Below are 10052 nucleotides of genomic sequence, written 5' to 3'. Positions count from 1 at the left end.
TCACTGTCTTCTGTAAGTTATTCATTAAAGCAATATTTATAAGGTGACATTCAACTATCATTGGTTTTAATGTACAATTCATTCAACTTACCTTTGTACCTTTCACTTGCACTAATTAGGAAGTCAACTGAATGAAAAAGTCCCAGGATTAATCAAAAGTCAGAAGTGCTGATCTCTGCCAGCACAGAATTGAAATAGTTCGGCAGTTGATTTTGGTATTCCTAGATTAAAGACTGAATTTTGTATTAAATATGCTACCAATTTACAATGTCTCTCAGCTTCATTGGGTCCAGTCCTGACACTTCCCTCTCCCGGATCTTTCCATGTCCATTACAAACCTGTGGACTCTCACATCTACCTCAAGTTGTTCTTTCTCATTCCCTACCTCCTGTAAAGACTCTATTTCAGTTACATTTGCTCCTATAGTAAGAATACACGGAAGTGCCCCTGAAACATCATCTTTCTTCCTGATCTTTGGTGACCTCTCTGCCAAAGTGGGCAGAGTTCTTGACCACATTTATTCTCCTACAGCTCTGCTGTCGCATGCTATCCTCCTGGACAGGACAACGAGAATTCTTTGTCCAGGAGGATTGGATGGATCATCTGTTGCAATTTCTGTCAACTGAAGCAAAATCCCACCACTAGTAAATACATTCCCCCCCTTCCTTCACTTTCAGTGTTTGGAAGGATCAGTTCCCCATGCAACTCCCTAGTCTACTGTTCCATTCCCATGAACTACTCTGCATTCTGAGACACTTAACAATCTAACCATGACAAGTGCAATGCTAATTCTTTAACCTCTTCAGACTGATCAGAGACCCAACCAGTTCTTGCAGCGATTCACTTCTGCTTTCAATGAGCATTTGGTATACACTGGCCCGTTCTATGTTGAAGAAACCAAAAGCAGGGTGGAAAACCACTTGGGTGGAGTTCAGTGAACAGGGAATTTAGCATTGGAGAGGGTCTAGAGGAGGTTGACTAGAATGATCCCAGGAAAGGAAGGGTTAATGTATAATGGCTCTCGTAGTATATTCAATATTTGAGTAATGTAAATATATTTGGGCAGTCTTTTTCTACATAATTCATTACATGTTGTATGTGAGAAATATGTGAATGGCAGATGTCATTACAACACCTCTTCATATGTGAGTGCCTCAGTAAAAAAATGAAGTGAAGTACATGAGTATTTCCGGTTCCTGTGTTTTTCTTTTGGTTTGTTTTCTGGAATTACAAAACAACAGTGGCAACGAGGAAGTTTAAAGACGAAGCTGCGATGACAACCTTACCTGTTGAAGCATAGCACATTTTTCTTAAGGGGAGAGAGAGGAGTTTTAAGAAAGGCAGAAAATGGATGAAGTTCAAGCAGCTTGCGATGCACTGTTTGGAATGTCAAGATGTCCAGAGCTGTCAGAACAACTTCCTGCAGTCCCAGTGTCAACTCCGATAACCATCATGGAGGAGGCCCCTGAACCTGAGATTGTTTCACAGTCACAAGTTTCACCTGCAAAACAGACAGACTCCCCTTGCCAGGAAAGATGTTATCTCACTAGGGTAAGAAATCCTACACAGCAATTAAATCCTTAGGCCTGAATGGAATGATTTTAGTATTCACTATGCTGTTGTATTTTATGTATGTGCATGTGTGTATACTATATTGAGCTGGAGTTTAGAGCTAAGCAGGGAGGAAGGTAATGTATTCAATATTTGAGTAATTTTTTTTAAATTAAGCATTGTTTGTTTACGTAATTCATTACAGGGTAAAGGTGAGAAGCATGTGAATGGCGTAGGTCAGTACACCAGCACTGAAGAAAAGAAACTAAGTAAACAAGTATCCCCAGCTCCTGTGTTTTTCCTTTGATTTGAAGTTACAAAACATAACAGCTCTGGGCCTGTATTCGCTGGAATTTGGAAGAATGAAGGGAGTATCTCATTGAAACCCACTGAGGAAAGAATTAAATAGAGTGAATGTTTCTTTTAGTGAGCGAGTATAGGACCAGAGGGCACAGCCTCAGAATAGAAGAATGTGCTTTAGAACAGATAATGAGGAGGAATTTCTTCAGCCAGAGGGTGGTGAATCTGGATTTTGTTTCCATAGTTGACTGTGGAGGGCAAGTCACTGGGTATATTTAAAGCAAAGGTTGATATTTTCTTGATCAGTAAGTATGTTAAAGATTATGGGGAGAAGGCAGGAGAACAGGAATAGCAGAGCCTAATTCTACACCAATGTCTTACAGGGTCTGTACTTCTGTTGCCTTCCAGTTGAATTTTCCATCCCATTCTGACCTGTCTGTGGCCACTTGCACTGTCATAAGGCCCAAGGCAAGCTTGAGGAAAAGTACCTCTGGGTATATCGCAGCCTTCTGGATTTAATATTGTCTTGTCCAATTTCAAATGGTGTGTTTACTCTGTCTCTGTCAGAATTGGCTACTTCGGCTGCATTATCTGTGTAAAATATTGTCTGAGTTTTGTTTTTTTCTCTCCTTTAGCTCTCCCTAATGTACTATCTGCAGCACATTACACTTTGTCACCATCTAACCCTTCCATTAACAACTAATCCCCATGGTAACTTGTGCCTCGACAATCACTGCTGTTCTTTTGCCCTGTCCATCCTCAACTCTGCTGCAATTTCAAACCAACTCTTATTTTATCTTTTTCCTCCCTCCCGTCCTGAGAAAGGATCCACGATCTTAAATTTTAACAATGTTTATCTACAAGTATTTTGTTTTATGACTTCTATCCCTGGTTTAAGACGGTTTCCCATTTTAACTGCTGTTCACAGCAGGTGACTGGATGTAAATTAAGGTGATAGCATTCAAGAATTCTTCTAGAGTCTACAATAGACAATAGGTGCAGAAGTAGACCATTCGGCCATTCTGAGATCATGGCTGATCATCTACTATCAATACCCGGTTCCTGCCTTGTCCCCATATCCCTTGATTCCCCTATCCATAAGATACCTATCTAGCTCCTTCTTGAAAGCATCCAGAGAATTGGCCTCCACTGCCTTCCGAGGCAGTGCATTCCACACCCCCACAACTCTCTGGGAGAAGTTTTTCCTTAACTCTGTCCTAAGTGACCTACCCCTTATTCTCAAACCATGCCCTCTGGTACTGGACTCTCCCAGCATCTGGAACATATTTCCTGTCTCTATCTTGTCCAATCCCTTAATAATCTTATATGTTTCAATCAGATCCCCTCTCAATCTCCTTAATTCCAGCGTGTACAAGCCCAGTCTCTCTAACCTCTCTGCATAAGACAGTCCGGACATCCCAGGAATTAACCTCGTGAATCTACGCTGCACTTCCTCTATAGCCAGGATGTCCTTCCTTAACCCTGGAGACCAAAACTGTACACAATACTCCAGGTGTGGTCTCACCAGGGCCCTGTACAAATGCAAAAGGATTTCCTTGCTCTTGTACTCAATTCCCTTTGTAATAAAGGCCAACATTCCATTAGCCTTCTTCACTGCCTGCTGCACTTGCTCATTCACCTTCAGTGACTGATGAACAAGGACTCCTAGATCTCTTTGTATTTCTCCCTTACCTAACTCTACACCGCTCAGATAATAATACAGCAAGCAAAATCATCCCAAGATTTATTCACAGTACATCAATTTCCTTGAATACTAATTTTAGTTCAGGTTAAAAGTTTTTCACTGCAGTCAGCTATGAGTGTCAGGAGGTGTCATGTTGAATCCTCTGTGAATACATCTAACCAGAGCTCAGAATCCTATTGTCAAATGAAAGCATAATCATATTCACTAGATGGAATTGACTTTGTACCACACTGTGTAATCTATTTTACCCTGGATCAACAAACAAAATTGTTGATGCTGCCTCATCAATGCCCTGAGACAGCATCATTTAAGTGAGTACTTATCAATCCTTCTACAGAATGCCAGAGCTCCTTGAGATAAAATGTATTTAAAAATAATTTCAGGAAAGAAAAATCACTATAAAGCCATACTTACATTGAAAATATTATGGTAATGTATTGCTCATAATCACAATTGCTTTTTGATGTATGTTATGCATCTTTCCAGACACTTTTTGAAGTTGGGGTTCCTATGATTTTTAAAGAAGTCTTCACCATGGAAATAATTAAAAATGATAGGTGTACACAGTAAAATAGGGTGCAATTCATTCAGGGTATTAACACTGAAGTGTTGTTCAGGTTGTACTGCTGTTAACTCTGCTGTTAGTCTTTTGCCCATCCACCTCTAATTTATTCACTTAAGTGTTGGCAATGTTCTTTGCAATTTAAACATCTCTATTAAATCTCTTCTTATCCTCCTTTGCTAATATCCTGGTTTTTCCTCTTAACAGGAATGTCATGATATCCTTGGTATCATTCTGACACTCCAAAATCTTGACAGTGTGAAGCTCAAAAGTGGACTCTAAACTCTGTAGCCTTAGCCCCAAGTGATTCATGAAAATTTGCAATAGCTACCTTATTTCTGTACTTTGTTGAAGACAAGCTTGCTGCTTATTGGCATACCACAGCAGTCTTACGGTAAAATCCTTCTTTTGAGTTTATTGCAATAATTTTTGGTTACTCATAGTGACACGCTAAAGTGATGTGACAGTTTTTTAATTTCATTAATCAAGTCAAATATTGGTGACAAATACAAAAAAATTCACAAACTGAATTATTTTAAAATGATAATTGCGACCTAGTTATGAAACTGCCAACAATTGGATTGACTCTAATTTTCTCTGTGGTGTCAACTGACAGATCTGTATATTTGACTTTTTGCAGCCTTATTGACTGTTAATGTGTTGATTTCAAATTTTCATCCAAATTAAAATAGTAAGTGTTCACCTTTTTAATTTATAATATTTGCATTCCAGCTCATAATATAATATAATGAGTAACAGGTACAGAACAATTAAATATTCAGGTTTTGAATTCAACTCTTTTGAAAATTCCCTTTAAAATACAATATATTCAATGATTTTACATAATTACAAAGTAAAGCCATTCATTTAAGTATCTGTGCTTGAAAAGTAATTCATTAGCTTTGAAAGTTCATTGAATTCAAAAGTACCTTCACATCCAAAAGCAGTTGTTGATTTGATTTGTTTTGAACAAGGAATTTACATATTTTACAGTTACGAAGTACTTGAGGCACAGGAATGGTTAATCTAGTCCAACAGATCCTTGCTAGTGGTCACATTTGACACAAGCCTCCTTTCACACTTGATCTAACTCCATTAAGTTGTCTTCAACTTCTTTTCTCCCTGTGGTTATCTGGATTTCCATGGATGCCTCTGTTACTTTCTTCAATTATTGTCCCTGGCAGTGGGTTCCTGACTTTCACAAACCCACTACTGAAAGAATTTCCTGTTGGATTTATTCATGACCACCTTGTATATAAAAAAAAGTCACTGCCATGGAAACCTCTCAGTCTAGCCTGGCTAAATTCCATAATCAGTTAGATTGTGGCCCTCAGTATTTCACACAAAAAAAGAGACCCAGCTGTTGAATCTTTCCTGATGTGTAAAGGCCTCTTGAAATCTGACATCATTGTATTTTTTTCCCTCCACCTTTGGTGTCTCTATGGTCAGGTGCAGGTCAAAGAGTCTAGGCAGATTAATAGTTCAGCAAGGACTAAATGAGCCTAAAGGCTTGTTTCTGTGCTCTAGGGCTCTATATTATAAGAGATATGGGCATCAAAATTGTTTACAGTATGATGTGAATATTTCAATGTGCCATCTCCGTGTCAATATTGCAAATCTATAACGCTGTCAATTCAGAAATGAAACTCCTCAATTGGACCCACTGGATGAACTAAGTTGGGGGGAAGGGAATAACAGGATGGGCAGACGAGACAGATTCAGTTTAAGTGCCTGCAAGAAAATGAATCTCAGGGTAGTATAAGGTAATGTACACACACTTTGATAATAAATTTACTTTGACTTTGAAGTGAAGATGTTAAAGAAATAAAACAAGAAAAATATATTTTTATAGTTGTGAGGTTTTATGGGACAGGAGAGACCCCTTGTGCAGAAGGGAAAGGTGCTAAAGGTATGACAGAACAACATTGAAAGGCAACCAGCAATGTTTAGCCTGTTTTTCACTTTTATTTATTTGCTCTCCTTTTGCAGTAATTATTTCATTTTATATATTACTGTAATTCCTAGTATTGCACTGTACTGCTGCTGAAAAACAATGAATTTTGTGACATATGTCAGAGATAATTAACTTGATTCTGAATATTGGCACTGTTACTATGCAGAGAGACCTGAGGAATTAAAACCTTTTTCTTCCTGCTGCAAATTCTAAGATAAAGAATTGACAGATGATCCTGCCTTTGACTGTTCAACGTGACATTAACAAGAGGGCTGAAATATATGGAAATCACAAAAAGCAGAGACTAAGATCAAAATACAAAACTCTCATGCAAATCTTGCTAAATCGGGATACCTAAATTTTTTAAAGGAAATAGCTGATTAAAGGGTCATGTTAAGGAGGAGGGTAAATAAGCAAAGGTGTGGAATTTAAGTAGGTGGCATGTGTAGGAAAAATATCTTTAGAGTTGGAGTGTGTGACTCATGCATAATTTATTTAAATACATGATTTTTAAAATTTTGACATCACTCTCCCAAGGTGTGAATGCTTACCACAGAAATTACTGTATACTTAGTGTCCAGCTATAAGCGCAACTATATTCTTGGTGCCTGGGTGACCACATCTGTGGGGAAAGTAGTCCTTGAAATGGCTCTCAGGTGGTCAGATGGGAGTTCTGCAATGACTTCAGGAGGGGACTTACAAAACTCATTCTGTCATGGGAGCATCCACTTTCTTGGTAAACTGGCCTGTTGGATCTCTGTCATGAACAAACAGGAGAACATGGCAAAGTCATTTTCGAATGTTTTGCCCTTTTAAGCAAAGTGTAGCACAAGTAAAGCATTGAATGTGAACTACCGGTACCCAAGTGGCCAGAATGTTTTGCTGGGTATTGACTTGCTTTCAGCTATCTTGGTGCTTGGCAAAATTTGTTTGTTGTTCAGAAGCTGTTTGAATAAATAAGATGCATCAACTTCAGGCTTTGGTTGGTGCAACAGAATCAAAGTGGTAAAATCAGCTTGATGTGTGGGATCGATAACTGGTTCAGCAAGCTGTTTGTAATTTGAAACCTACTTACCCAGACTTCAGAAGAATATATTTGCAGGAACCCAGAGATTTGATAAAATCTGGCAGTAACTCTATTTTATTCACACCTACATGAACTTGCTCTGCATTCTGCCAGGAAATGCAGTCATTGTTACAACTAAACTTATAAATCAAGTACCTAGGTAGGAGTCTGCTAGGATGCCTTCACAATTTCTGACGGGAAATGTGCGCCAAGGCAAAGCTCTGTTTGTTAGTAGGAGAAAAGGTTTCCAAGTAGGTTTTTGGGGATGTTCCTCCCATTTTGGCAGTACTCAAAAACTGCCTAAAACCAAAATAGGTCCTAACTACACTTATCTACAATTTATTATATATTAAAAAAAGTTTTACAAGTTAATTCTGCACATGCCTCATTACATCCTTAATCCCATTTTCCCTTCCCACAAAATTGAATATTTTTATAGGCACTGTATTCATTAAAGAATTATTACTAAATGGTATAGTACCTATAAAAAGTTTTCATGTTTTATTGTTTTACAACATTGAATCACGGTGGATTTAATTTGACTCTTTGACACTGATTAACAGAAAAAGATTTTCATGTCAAAGTGAAACAAAGTGATCTAAATTAATTACAAATAAAACAAAATAATTAAGTATTCACCCCCTCCCTTTAATATGACACACCAAATCATCACTGGTGCAACCAATTGGTTTTAAAAATCACATAATTAGTTAAATAGAGATCTGCTTTTGGAGACCTGTGTGCAGTCAACAGCTGTTGCCCGGGTAGTTCACCAGTCACAGCTTTATGGGAGAGTGCAAAGTAAAAGCCACTGTTGAAAAGAAACTCACATGATATCTCGTCTAGAGTTTGCCAGAAGGCACGTGGGGAGACTCTGAAGTCAGCTAGAAGAAGGTTCTATGGTATGATGAAACCAAAGTTGAAGTTTTTGGCCATCAGACTAAACGCTAAGTTTGATGTAAGCCAAACACCGCACATTGTCAAAATATACCTTCACTTCTGCGAAGCATAGTGGTAGCTGCATTATGCTGTGGGGATGCTTCTCTGCAGCAGGCCCTGGAAGGCTTGCGAAAGCAGAGAGTAAAATGAATGCAGCAAAATACAGGGAAAACCTGATGAAGACGGCAAGAGAACTGTGACTTGATTTGTTTTCCAGCAAGACAATGACCGCAAGCATAAAGCCAAAGCTAACAGGAATGGCTTAAAAACAATGTGCTGCAGTGGCCAAGTCATAGCCAAGAACCCAATCCAATCGAGAATTTGTGGCTGGACTTAAAAATAGCTGTTCACTCATGATTCCCATGCAATCTGACAGAGCTTGAGCAGTTTTGTAAAGAAGAATGGGGGGAAAAAATCGCAGTGTCCAGACAATTGCTGCCAAAGGTGCATCTAACAAATACTGACCTGAAGGGGTGAGTAATTAGGCAATCAGTTATTTTGGGTTTAATAATTTAATTTGTTTTCACTTTGTCATAAAAGGATTCTGTTCTGTTGATCAGTGTCAAAAAAGCCAGATTAAATCCACTGATTCAATGTTGTAAAACAAGAAAACTTCCAGGGTAGGGGGTGAATACTTTTTATAGGCACTATAAAGTTGGCAGTGCAATAATTTTGATTTCAGCCTGGTCTTGTCCTTGTTCAATATCTGTTTGAAAACATTACCAAGCATTACTTTGAAACAACACACAAAAAATGCTGGAGCAATTCAGCAGGTCAGGCAGCATCAATGGAAATAAATAAACAGTCCACATTTCAGGCCGAGTCTCCTCATCGGGACAGGAAAGGAAGGGAAAAGACTCTAGCATAAAAAGGTGGGGGGAGAGTGTAGGGAAGAAGGATAGCTAGAAGGTTTAATACTTTTTTTAAAATCAGGAAATTAACGAACAGTAGGAACAGCACTCTGAACAGTCAAAACTAACTTGCAGTGAACACTGAAGGCCATGATCACAACTCATTCCTCTCTGTGCTAGCTTGTACAAATATCCTTTCCACTGTGTCAGTGTTTTCCAGACATGAAGCATTTTGCTGCTTTCTGTAGGTATCCCAAACCACTTTTTTTAAAAGAGACAAGATGTTTGACCAAGTTCAGGGCTTTCACAACTGAATTTTGCTGTTGTATTATGATCCTGCCTCTCTCTATGAAAGTGGAATGATAAAAGCGCTGCTCATTTTCAACTTGACCCATGGCCCAAGTTGGGTGCATATGGGCAAAGACAACTATGATCATTATGAAACATCTCAGCAGATGAGTTCACCCCCACCTCCACTTGCCAAGCCCAGATCTTTCCTTAATTTCCTCTGTTTCAAAATTAAAGCCAACATTTAACAACTGTCCCAGTTTTAAAAGCAAAGTTGATCAAAGCTGTTTTTCATTAGGAGTTTAAAGAGATTTGGTGTGTCAACAAAACACTCAAAAACTGCTACAGATATACCATGGAGAGCATTCTGACAGGCTGCATCACTCTGGTAAGTGGGGGGCGGGGGGGGGGGGGTTGGAACTAACTAACTTACAAAGTACCCAGGGCATCTTCAAGGAGCCGTGTCTCAGAAAGGCAATGTCCATTATTAAGGAACCCCAGCAGCCAGGGCATGCCCTTTTCTCACTGTTACCTGAAGGCACACACAGAGTGATTCAGGAACAGCTTCTTCCTCTCTGCCACCCGATTCCTAAATGGACATTGAACCTGTGAATACTACCTCACTTTTTAAATATATATTATTTGTTTTTGCACTATTTTTAATCTATTCAATATACATATACTGTGATTTATTTATTTTTCTTCCATATTATGTATTGTATTGAATTGAACTGCTGCTGCTAAGTTAACAAACTACACGACACATGCCAGTGATAATAAATCTGATTCTAATATCACTCAAGTCAGACAACTGTTTTGATCAATAGTTCAGGACT

Source organism: Hemitrygon akajei, chromosome 22 (genome assembly GCF_048418815.1).
Source record: "Hemitrygon akajei chromosome 22, sHemAka1.3, whole genome shotgun sequence".
Taxonomy (NCBI): Eukaryota; Metazoa; Chordata; class Chondrichthyes; order Myliobatiformes; family Dasyatidae; genus Hemitrygon; species Hemitrygon akajei.
Note: the sequence above shows the minus strand (reverse complement) of the source record.